Consider the following 12,955-nt stretch of genomic DNA (forward strand, 5'->3'; position numbering starts at 1 on the left):
ACAATTATAGATATTAAAGCCTAGTATTTGCATATGATAGTAAATATGGTGAATTTGTTATTCTGAGTCTTAATTGCCTTCCTCTAACTAGTTCCCAGTTTCATTCATTTTCTTGCATATGTCAAAATTTCATGGTTCCTTATGGTTGAATAATGTCTACAGTATATGTATGTGTATCATATTTCCTTTACCCACCTGTTTGTTGATGGAAAATTGATTCTACTTCCTACCTATTGTGAATAGTGTAGCAATGCCATGGATATGTAAGTATTGTGACAAAAAATATTTTTTTATGTTGAAAGTTTTTTTAAATTTTTTTACTTAATTTTATTTTTTACTTATTCACTTTACATCTTACTCACTGTCCAGTTACCCTTCCCACAATCCTTCCCCCATTCCACCAAAAACAAAACAAAATAAAGCAAAACAAAACAAAACAGACTTTATTGACTTCTGAGACAAGAAAGAGAAAGAAATGAGGTGAGTTACTGTCTGAGTCAGGATTTCTATTCCTGCACAAAACATCATGACCAAGAAGCAAACTGGGGAGGAAAGGGTTTTTTCAGCTTACACTTCCATATTGGTGTTCATCATCAAAGGAACTCAGGACTGGAACTCAAGCAAGTCAGGAAGCAGGAGCAGATGTAGAGACCATGGAGGGATGTTTCTTACTGGCTTGCTTCCCCTGGCTTGCTCAGCTTGCTCTCTTATGGAACCCAAGACTCCCCTCCTAGGGATGGCAATACCCACAATGGGTTGGGTCCTCCCATATGATCACTAGTTGAGAAAATGCCTTACAGCTGGGTCTCATAGAGGCATTTCCTCAACTGAGGCTCCATTCTCTGTGATAACTTGTGTCAAGTTGACATACAAAACCAGCCAGTACATTGACCCCTTGTCAACATGACACACAAACACACCACTATTAAGCCTCAACCCTTACCTTCTTCTTTTTTTTATTAGATACTAATTTGTTTAGTGATTTACTTAAAGCACTACTTGTACTGCCTATTTGCCAAGCATGACACCAACCCTTACCTTCTTATTCATCCCCAAGACCTAAATTACTTTAAGAGTGCCACAGTATTTACATATTAAAGTTAAATACCTTTAAAATCTCTAATATCTTTTAAAATTCAAAGTCTCTTAACTGTGGACTCCACTAAAATACTTTCTTACTTAAAGAGGGAAAAATATCAGGGCACAGTCACAATCAAAATCAAAATCAATCTTTAACTGTCCAATGTCTGGGATCCACTCACAGACAGATCTTCTGGTCTCCTTCAAGTGCTTGGGTCACTTCTCCACCTCTGCCCTTTGTAGCATACACCTTGTCTTCTAGGCTCCAGATGCCTCTACTCCATTGCTGCTGCTGTTCTTAGTGTTCTCCAAAACACTGCTGCAACTAGGCTTTACGAATAGTCTCTGATAGGCTCTCTTCATGGTGCCAAGCCTCAATCCTTTGCCTGACCTCTTGAGTCTTGAGCCATCAATTGCAACTGAGGCTATACTTTCCCAAATGGCTTTCCATGACCTCTCATAGTGCCTACCCTCACATGCTTTTTGTGACCCTTCATGCCTTCAAAACTAGTACCACCTGGGTAACTCTTACAAATTACCAAGGTCAGCCACAGCATGAGGCACAACTTTGGCTATCTCGGGAACACAGACTCTTGTGGTCTCTGAAAACACTTCCCAGAAGATTTCACCTCAGTGATGTTGGTCTCTTCTTAATCACCACTAATTTCTTAGCTCCAGCTGACCAGCATCAATAGTCCCAGTTATGCAAAGGTTTCACTTTAGTAGTTCTGCTATCTTGTTAATCTTCAGCCTCAACCAACCAAAACCACAGAATCTTCACAATCAAAATAGCAGTGGCCCTGATAAGAATCTTTAATCTTCCATCTGGAATTTCACAAGCCAGGCCTCCATCTTCTGCACTGTTCTCAACATTATCTTTCAAGCTCCTTTAGAACATCCCATAGAGTTCTTAACATCTCAATGGCTCTTCTAGCTCAAAGTTCCAAAGTCCTTCCACAATCCTCTCCAGAACATGGTAAGGTTGTCACAGGAATACACTGACTTCCTTTGGTGATGAACAGCAATGTGGAAGTGTAAGCTAAATAAACCCTTTCCTCCCCAACTTGCTTCTTTGTCATGATGTGCAGGAATAGAAACCCTGAGTAAGACAGCTACATAGCAGAAACAGAGAACAACCCTAAGTGCTCATGCTTCTTCTGAGAGTCTATCTAGGTTCAGTGCATAGGCCCTCTGCTGACACCTTTCTATTGATTCTGGCCACTGCTATTCCAAAACAAAAATCCCCTTCCTCCTGCCCACTCTGCCTGGGTCTAGGTCTCCAACCCATTTCAATCCTCATTGTCAGAAGCAATAAACAAGTCACTTAATATCAGCTCACTAGCCCAACCTTAAAGCCTTTTCTCCCCCTCCCCCCACCAGTGAGAATTGTATCTTTTCCTTTGCAGAGTCAGAGCATATTTCAGCATTTTGTTTTGTGTTTTTGATATGTAAAATCCTGGCTCTCAGACTGCCCTTATAATTTTGAAACGACATATTATTCTTAAAGTTTCCAAAGATCCCCAACTAAATTACTAGCCAGATTTAGGTGTCAAAGTATTTGTGCTTTCTTCTCCTTAAAACACTTTGTGCCACTTTTTACAAGTGGAAAATTTGTTCCCAAGAAAAAATGTATGCAACTGAACTTCCAAAGGTTAAACAACACCAACAAAAAAAAATCTCCATTATGTTAATACTGTGGTATTGCACAGTATACCATATGGTGATGCTCAGCAGAGAAGAATGTGCAGCAGACTAAAGTATTTTTATACAAAGATTCTCTAGGGGAGTTGTTGAGAGCCTAAAGGGAGGAGACTTAACTATTTAGGTACCACATACACCAGTATTCGTGTCCAACTAATGTCTCCCCAACATCTCTTTGATTTATTTTTCAGTTCTGGTCTAAAGGCAGACTGAACTATTTTTGCATTCTTAACTCCTAAGTGTAAATGGTAAGAGAGGGTCCTCTTTCAGAGATTCTGACTGTAGTCACTGGATAGAAGAATGAATGAAAAGGAACTAGTGACAAGAAATTCAAGGCCAGACAGAGCTCTGGTCAAGTACATTGGAGGGGTGGGTTTCCCACAAAGACAAAGTCAGATGATAGATAGTCAATGTAAAACTCAAAAGGCAGGATGGCATTAAAATGAGAAGACCAGACAGGCTATGGTGGAATTTTAGGCAGCAATGGCAAGAAGCATAACTTAAGTTCTAAAGACAGAGGGTTTTAAACTAATTTTAAAAATCTAAATTTGAGCCATTAACAGGCCAAGGGACTAAGTCGTAATTAGCACCATTGTCTGTTAGACCCTTGCTAAGAACCAGGCATACTATGACCACCACATTGAGTCTTCCATCAATTCTCTATAGAGAGATTCAATTATCTTCATTTTAGAGATGGGGAAACTGAGTTTTAAAGAAAGCACTTCACTTGCCAAAAATTACATTTGAAGGATGGAGGCAGGATTTGAACCCAGACCTGTCTGAGTCTACCTGCTGTCACATGGGTTCTGCAGTATGTAGCATATGAAATCTGAGCACTCTGTCTTTTCCTCATTATGGTGTGCCTGTGTTATCGTACTTGAAAGAAGGAAGCAGCACAGTGATAGGAGTATTACTGCAGAAAAATGATAAAGGTACAAGAAAAGGGGCTTAGTGATCATCTTGGTTTCTCACATGTACTTGCCTAGGGTTGCTATAAGGATTCTGGGGAATGAGATAAGTTTTTTTTTTTGAGGGTACCACCACTCTTTTATTTCTGAAATTTTATTTATTTTTATTAACTTGAGTATTTATTATATACATTTCGAGTGCTATTCCCTTTCCTGGTTTCCGGGCAAACATCCCCTCCCCCTTCCCCTTCTTTATGGGTGTTCCCCTCCCCATCCTCCCCCCAACAATCTAGTTCACTGGGGGTTCAGTCTTAGCAGGACCCAGGGCTTCCCCTTCCACTGGTGCTCTTACTAGGATATTCATTGCTACCTATGAGGTCAGAGTCCAGGGTCAGTCCATGTATAGTCTTTAGATAGTGGCTTAGTCCCTGGAAGCTCTGGTTGCTTGGCATTGTTGTACATATGGGGTCTCGAGCCCCTTCAAACTCTTCCAGTTCTTTCTCTGATTCCTTCAACAGGGATCCTATTCTCAGTTCAGTTGTTTGCTGCTGGCATTCGCCTCTGTGTTTGCTGTATTCTGGCTGTGTCTCTCAGGAGTGATCTACATCCAGCTCCTGTCGGCCTGCACTTCTTTGCTTCATCCATCTTGTCTAATTGGATGGCTGTATATGTATGGGCCACATGTGGGGCAGGCTCTGAATGGGTGTTCCTTCTGTGTCTGTTTTAATCTTTGCCTCTCTATTCCCTCAAAAGGGTATTCTTGTTCCCCTTTTAAAGAAGGAGTGAAGCAATGACATTTTGATCATCGGTCTTGAGTTTTATATGTTCTAGGCATCTAGAGTAATTCAAGCATTTGGGCTAATAGCCACTTATCAATGAGTGCATCCCATGTGTGTTTTTCTGTGATTGGGTTACCTCACTCAGGATGATATTTTCCAGATCCAACCATTTGCCTACAAATTTCATAAAGTCATTGTTTTTGATAGCTGAGTAATATTCCACTGTGTAGATGTACCACATTTTCTGTATCCATTTCTCTGTTGAAGGGCATCTGGGTTCTTTCCAGCTTCTGGCAATTATAAATAAGGCTGCTATGAACATAGTGGAGCACGTGTCTTTTCTATATGTTGGGGCATCTTTTGGGTATATGCCCTGGAGAGGTATAGCTGGATCCTCAGACAGTTCAATGTCCAATTTTCTGAGGAACCTCCAGACTGATTTCCAGAATGGTTGTACAAGTCTGCAATCCCACCAACAATGGAGGAGTGTTCCTCTTTCTCCGCATCCTCGCTAGCATCTGCTGTCACCTGAGTTTTTGCTCTTAGCCATTCTCACTGGTGTGAGGTGAAATCTCAGGGTTGTTTTGATTTGCATTTCCCTTATGACTAAAGATGTTGAACATTTCTTTAGGTGTTTCTCAGCCATTCGGCATTTCTCAGCTGTGAATTCTTTGTTTAGCTCTGAAACCCATTTTTTAATAGGGTTATTTGTCTCCCTGCGGTCTACCTTCTTGAGTTCTTTTTATATTTTGGATATAAGGCTTCTATCTGTTGTAGGATTGGTAAAGATATTTTCCCAATCTGTTGGTTGCTGTTTTGTCCTAACCACAGTGTCCTTTGCCTTACACAAGCTTTGCAGTTTTATGAGATCCCATTTGTCGATTCTTGATCTTAGAGCATAAGCCATTTGTGTTTTGTTCAGGAAATTTTGTCCAGTGCCCATGTGTTCGAGATGCTTCCCTAGTTTTTCTTCTATTAGTTTGAGTGTATCTGGTTTGATGTGGAGGTCCTTGATCCACTTGGACTTAAGCTTTGTACACGGTGATAAGCATGAATTCTGCATTCTTCTACATGTTGACCTCCAGTTGAACCAGCACCATTTGCTGAAAATGCTATCTTTTTTCCATTGGATGGTTTTGACTCCTTTGCCAAAAATCAAGTGCCCATAGGTGTGTGGGTTCATTTCTGGGTCTTCAATTCTGTTCCATTGGTCTATCTGTCTGTCTCTGTACCAATACCATGCAGTTTTTATCACTATTGTTCTGTAATACTGCTTGAGTTCAGGGATAGTGATTCCCCCTGAAGTCCTTTTATTGTTGAGGATAGTTTTAGCTATCCTGGGTTTTTTGTTATTCAAGATGAATTTGCAAATTGTTCTCTCTAACTCTGTGAAGAATTGTATTGGTGTTTTGATGGGGATTGCATTGAATCTGTAGATCGCTTTTGGTAAAATGGCTATTTTTACTATATTAATCCTGCCAATCCATGAGCATGAGAGATCTTTCCATCTTCTGAGGTCTTCTTCAATTTCTTTCTTCAGAGGATTGAAGTTCTTATTTTACAAATCTTTTACTTGCTTGGTTAAGGTCACACCAAGGTCCTTTATATTATTTGTGTCTATTATGAAGGGTGTCGTTTCCCTAATTTCTTTCTCGGCTTGTTTCTCTTTTGTGTAGAGGAAGGTACTGATTTATTTGAGTTAATTTTATACCGAGCCCCTTTGCTGAAGTTGTTTATCAGCTTTAGTAGTTCTCTGGTGGAACTTTTGGGATCACTTAAATATAATATCATATCATCTGCAAATAGTGATATTTTGACTTCTTCTTTTCCGATCTGTATCCCCTTGACCTCCTTTTGTTGTCTGATTGCTCTGGCTAGAACTTCAAGAACTATCTTGAATAAGTAGGGAGAGAGTGGGCAGCCTTGTCTAGTCCCTGATTTTAGTGGGATTGCTTCAAGTTTCTCTCCCTTTAGTTTAATATTAGCAAGTGGTTTGCTGTATATGGCTTTTACTATGTTTAGGTATGGGCCTTGAATTCCTATTCTTTCCAGGACTTTTATCATGAAGGGGTGTTGAATTTTGTCAAATGCTTTCTCAGCATATAATGAAATGATCATGTGCTTTTGTTCTTTCAGTTTGTTTATATAATGGGTCACGTTGATGGTTTTCTGTATACTAAACCATCCCTGCATGCCTGGGATGAAGCCTACTTGATCATGGTGGATGATTGTTTTGATGTGCTCTTGGATTCAGTTTGCCAGAATTTTATTGAGTATTTTTGCGTCGATATTCATAAGCGAAATTGGTCTGAAGTTCTCTTTCTTTGTTGGGTCTTTGTGTGGTTTAGGTATAAGAGTAATTGTGGCTTCATAGAAGGAATTCGGTAGTGCTACACCTGTTTCAATTTTGTGGAATAGTTTGGATAATATTGGTATGAGGTCTTCTATGAAGGTCTGATAGAATTCTGCACTAAACCCGTCTGGACCTGGGCTCTTTTTGGTTGGGAGAACTTTAATGACTGCTTCTATTTCCTTAGGAGTTATGGGGTTGTTTAACTGGTTTATCTGTTCCTGATTTAACTTCGGTACCTGGTATCTGTCTAGGAAATTGTCCATTTCCTGCAGATTTTCAAGTTTTGTTGAATATAGGCTTTTATAGTAAGATCTGATGATTTTTTGAATTTCCTCTGAATTTGTAGTTATGTCTCCCTTTTCATTTCTGATTTTGTTAATTTGGACACACTCTCTGTCTCCTCTCCTTAGTCTGGGTAAGGGTTTATCTATCTTGTTGATTTTCTTAAAGAACCAACTTTTGGTTCTGTCGATTCTTTCTATGATCCTTTTTGTTTCTACTTGGTTGATTTCAGCTCTGAGTTTCATTATTTCTTGCCTTCTACTCCTCCTGGGTGTATTTGCTTCTTTTTGCTCTAGAGCTTTTAGGTGTGCTGTCAAGCTGCTGACATATGCTCTCTCCTGTTTCTTTCTGCAGGCACTCAGAGCTATGAGTTTTCCTCTTAGCACAGCTTACATTGTGTCCCATAAGTTTGCGTATGTTGTAACTTCATTTTCATTAAATTCTAAAAAGTCTTTAATTTCTTTCTTTATTTCTTCCTTGACCAGGTTATCATTGAGTAGAGCATTGTTCAATTTCCAAGTATATGTGGACATTCTTCCTTGATTTTTATTGAAAACCAGTTTTAGGCCGTGGTGGTCTGATAGCACGCATGGGATTATTTCTATCTTTCTGTACCTGTTGAGGCCCGTTTTTTGACCAAATATATGGTCAATTTTGGAGAAAGTACCATGAGGAGCTGAGAAGAAGGTATATCCTTTTGCTTTAGGATAGAATGTTCTATAAATATCTGTTAAGTCCATTTGGCTCATGACTTCTCTTAGTCTGTCTACGTCTCTGTTCAATTTCTGTTTCCATGATCTGTCCATTGATGAGAGTGGGGTGTTGAAATATCCTACTATTATTGTGTGATGTGCAATGTGTGTTTTGAGCTTTAGTAAGGTTTCTTTTACGTATGTAGGTGCCCTTGTATTTGGGGCATAGATATTTAGGATTGAGAGTTCATCTTGGTGGATTTTTCCTTTGATGAATATGAAGTGTCCTTCCTTATCTTTTTTGATGACTTTTAGTTGAAAATTGATTTTATTTGATATTAGAATGGCTACTCCAGCTTGCTTCTTCTGACCATTTGCTTGGAAAGTTGTTTTCCAGCCTTTCACTCTGAGGTAGTGTCTGTGTTTGTCTCTGAGGTGTGTTTCCTGTAGGCAGCAGAATGCATGGTCCTCGTTGCGCATACAGTTTGTTCATCTATGTCTTTTTATTGGGGAGTTGAGGCCATTGATATTGAGAGATATTAAGGAATAGTGATTATTGCTTACTGTTATATTCATATTTGGATATGAGGATATGTTTGTGTGCTTTTCTTCTCTTTGTTTTGTTGCCAAGATGATTAGTTTCTTGCTTCTTCTAGGGTATAGCTTGCCTCCTTATGTTGGGCTTTACCATTTATTATCCTTTGTAGTGCTGGATTTGTAGAAAGATATTGTGTAAATTTGGTTTTGTCATGGAATATCTTGGTTTCTCCATCTATGTTAATTGAGAGTTTTGCAGGATACCGTAAACTGGGCTGGCATTTGTGTTCTCTTAGGGTCTGTATGACATCTGTCCAGGATCTTCTGGCTTTCATAGTTTCTGGCGAAAAGTCTGGTGTGATTCTGATAGGTCTGCCTTTATATGTCAGTTGACCTTTTTCCCTTAGTGTTTTTAATATTCTTTCTTTATTTTGTGCGTTTGATGTTCTGACTATTATGTGTCGGGAGGTGTTTCTTTTCTGGTCCAATCTATTTGGAGTTCTGTAGGCTTCTTGTATGTTTATGGGCATCTCTTTTTTTAGGTTAAGGAAGTTTTCTTCTATGATTTTGTTGAAGATATTTTCTGGTCCTTTGAGCTGGGAGTCTTCACTCTCTTCTATACCTATTATCCTTAGGTTTGATCTTCTCATTGAGACCTGGATTTCCTGTATGTTTTGGACCAGTAGCTTTTTCCGCTTTACATTATCTTTGACAGTTGAGTCAATGATTTCTATGGAATCTTCTGCTCCTGAGATTCTCTCTTCCATCTCTTGTATTCTGTTGGTGAAGCTCGTATCTACAGCTCCTTGTCTCTTCTTTTGGTTTTCTATATCCAGGGTTGTTTCCATATGTTCTTTCTTGATTGCTTCTATTTCCATTTTTAATTCCTTCCACTGTTTGATTGTGTTTTCGTGGAATTCTTTCAGGGATTTTTGTGATTCCTCTCTGTAGGCTTCTACTTGTTCTTTAAGGGAGTTCTTCACGTCTTTCTTGAAGTCCTCCAGCATCTTTATCAAATATGATTTTGAAACTAGATCTTGCTTTTCTGGTGTGTTTGGATATTCCATGTTTGCTTTGGTGGGAGAAATGGGCTCCGATGATGACATTTAGTCTTCGTTTCTGTTGCTTAGGTTCCTGAGCTTGCCTCTTGCCATCAGATTATCTCTAATGTTACTTTGTTCTGCTATTTCTGACAGTGGCTAGACTGTCCTATAAGCCTGTGTGTCAGGAGTGCTGTAGACCTGTTTTCCTGTTTTCTTTCAGCCAGTTATGGGAACAGAGTGTTCTGCTTTCAGGCGTGTAGTTTTTCCTATCTACAGGTCTTCAGCTTTTCCTGTGGGCCTGTCTCTGGAGTTCACCAGGCAGGTCACTTGCAGCAGAAAAGTTGGTCTTACCTGTGGTCCCGAGGCTCAAGTTTGCCTGTGGGGTGCTGCTGACGAGCTCTCTGTGGCGGCAGCAACCAGGAAGCGAGATAAGTTTTAATAACAGCTTACACATGAGATAAATGTTTAAGTCTCCTCTGCACCCATTCATATATAATGAAGAGAAGATGTATTCAGACTCATATCTTAAAACTGGATTCAGGTGTGAGCTCTCACCTTCCTTACATCTATGTTCCTGCCACCAACCCACAGCAAACATGTGACACCAAACATTATCCATAAGTGCATTCAAATTACTCTAGTGAGCATATACAGCATAGAGCCCCCACCCTTATACTATGCCTCAGGGAATGGGGCATATGGGAAGCAAATTAAGAGATCAAAGAGGCCCCAGTCACTGAGCCACCAAGGACTCAGGTGCCTCCCCCTCGAGCCCCCTTGCTTCCCGACGCTCTGTTCCCGCCCCCCCCCCCCCCGCCTGCCTTCTCCCCACAGCTGCCTACCACAGGCCATCTCCACCGAGGAAAAGGAATTGGAATTCTATCATATGTACGCTATCCAGAACCTCCACTCTTTCGACCCCTTTGCTGATGCAAGTAAGGGTAATGGCCTGCTTCCTGCTGGCACTGAGGATTATATCCATATAAGAATTCAACAGAGAAACGGCAGGAAGATCCTTACAACTGTCCAAGGGATCGCTGATGATTACGATAAAAAGAAACTAGTGAAGGCGTTTAAGAAGAAATTTGCCTGCAATGGTACTGTAATTGAGCATCCAGAATATGGAGAAGTAATTCAGCTACAGGGTGACTAGCGCAAGAACATATACCAGTTCCTGATAGAAATTGGACTGGCTAAGGACGAGCAGCTGAAGGTTCATGGGTTTTAAGTGCTTGTGGCTCTCTGAAGCTTAAGTGAGGATTTAAGTGAGGATTTCCTTGCAATGAGTAGAATTTCCCTTCTGTCCCTTGTCACAAGTTTAAAAACCTCACAGCCTGTATAATGTAATCATTTGGGGTCTGCTTTTTAACTTGGACTAGTGTGACTCCTTCATGCAATAAACTGAAAAGAGCCATAAAAGAGAGAGAGAGAGAGAGAGAGAGAGAGAGAGAGAGAGAGAGAGAGAGATCAAAGAGTCATCAGAAAGGTATGTGTTTGGCCAGGGTTCCTGCTCTCATTTCACTTTCCTTTGCATAATGGCAGATTCTGTAGGCATTCTTGGACTAAGCTTATATCCAAATTTGTACACCAACAGCACAAGGCTGAGACTTCTGCTTTGTGCTCTGATCAAATTTTCTTTGGTAGTGCCAGGTGTGTGAAATGAAGTGTTATTAATTTGAATCCACATCTGCTTGAAAACTGCCTCCTGAAAATCCAAGACTAAGCATTTCCTATTTTGCAATCAGAAGAGTAGTATCTTTCCACTCAAATTGTGCAAATATTTGACATGCACTATATATTAAATATTTGAATTCAATCAAGCAAAATGTGTGCCCCTGGGAAGCCTAATATCTGCTGAATTGTGAAATGCAGGGATTTTACCAAGCAAGGGGAACACAAACAAAATTAAACTAACTTGGGAGCAACACTCAGACTGCTTCTCAAGGATAATCCTCTATGTCTAAATTATATATGTGTGACTTTCTTTCATTTGCACAACCAATTATAGGGAAGTTTCTTATTGTGAGATGCAATAATTTGGTATAATTGGAACAGCTTCAGCATTTTTGAAGGTGGTTTCCCTGGCAGAACAAAGTCTTGGGGAAAACAAATTATGTTGATTTACTAGCAATTCTGCAAATGAGTTGTCTAGGGGACTCAGGAGGAGTCTTTTATGGAGTACAAAGAAACTGCTCGCTATTTGACATTTTAAATTGTTCACTTGGAATATGCAAAACTGCAGCTATATAATTGCATGTTCTAATTGCATGTTGTCGATTCCAAGGCCACCAATACGCACTTGGATTTGGAGACATTCTGTGTGCTAATCAAGAGAGAAATGATACCCATTTTTTCTCAAGTTATACAGGGCAGAATAGGGCTGTGAACATCCAGGGGAAGCCAAGATTGTAAGTCTGTAGAAAAGTCCTATTCAAGATCCACTTTGATAACTCCACGGTTTTACTGAAAGTAGTTTATTGAAAGGCAGTCACCAATAGGGTACCATGAGGACAAATGATATTTGACAACATAAAAATCACCTAGACTAATAAACTGAGGGCTAGCTAGGCTTTAGAGACAATCAGGGGAGCCTGATGTTCACCCGGCCAGCAGGAGGGACAATGCAAAGGAAGGGGCTGAATGAGGGCCAAGAGATAAAAGATCTTAAACACTAGACAATAGGCTCAAGTCAGATTTGCAGCTTAGACAGACTCCCTGGATCTTTACACTAATGAAGTAACATTGGATCCAGGAAGACCTTGTATTGACAGGTAGAAAGAAGAGTATCTGAGTGTATGAATGTGTGATAGAAGACACAAATGATTGGGACAAAATGCAGAGAACAATTGACCATGGAATACCCAGCACCAGTGGGGACATCCACAACTTTACTCTGAGTACCCAAGTCTCAGGGAACACTGCAGTAGAAGAGTGGAAATATGTTAAGAGCCAGAGGATTGGGGAGTCTGCAATGTAATCATCTCTCACAGAAATGACAGGGATGCTACATCCACTGTGCCTCAACAATCTGGCTGCCAAAACAAAACTTGAACAACAACATCAATAGACATGCCATTGTAGAGTGGGGTATGAAGTAGAAATTTCTGGATTCTTTGGAGACTCAGTTGTGTCATGTGATGGTTTCTGAAAACAGATTTATGAGAAGATATTTTGCTTAAGTAGATACACAGGAGGATATTTTCCTGAGAACAGACATGTGGTGTTTTACTGGAAACCAGGCATATGATGTTTTCTGCTAGAGCAGATGCTTGAGAGAGAACATGCTGTTTGAAAAGGGCCTGAATATAACCCAACAGGCAGTGAACCACAGTCATTAGCTTACCTTCCCACTTTTTGCTGGTCTTCACTGTGCTTTGCTGATGCTGGTCTTCACTGACAACGCCTTCTTCACTGCTCACCATTTGTCATGACTTTGTAGAGAAAAATGAACCAAAGAACTTCTTGTGGTGTTCAGGTGGCTTCTTGCCACTTCCACAGACCGGCTGATTGGCAGAGCCTTACAGCTTCTTCTGAATTGGACTGCCTTGCTGATTTATGAATGGTGTTTGCAAGTAGATTG

The 12,955-nt window shown here is 40.1% G+C and overlaps 1 pseudogene; it reads left to right on the forward strand.

Moving 5' to 3' along the window:
• Positions 1-10,261: 10,261 nt before the first annotated feature.
• On the forward strand, positions 10,262-10,618 carry Eif1-ps7 (eukaryotic translation initiation factor 1, pseudogene 7; annotated as a pseudogene).
• Positions 10,619-12,955: the final 2,337 nt, after the last annotated feature.

This window comes from Rattus norvegicus, chromosome 18 (genome assembly GCF_036323735.1).
Source record: "Rattus norvegicus strain BN/NHsdMcwi chromosome 18, GRCr8, whole genome shotgun sequence".
Taxonomy (NCBI): Eukaryota; Metazoa; Chordata; class Mammalia; order Rodentia; family Muridae; genus Rattus; species Rattus norvegicus.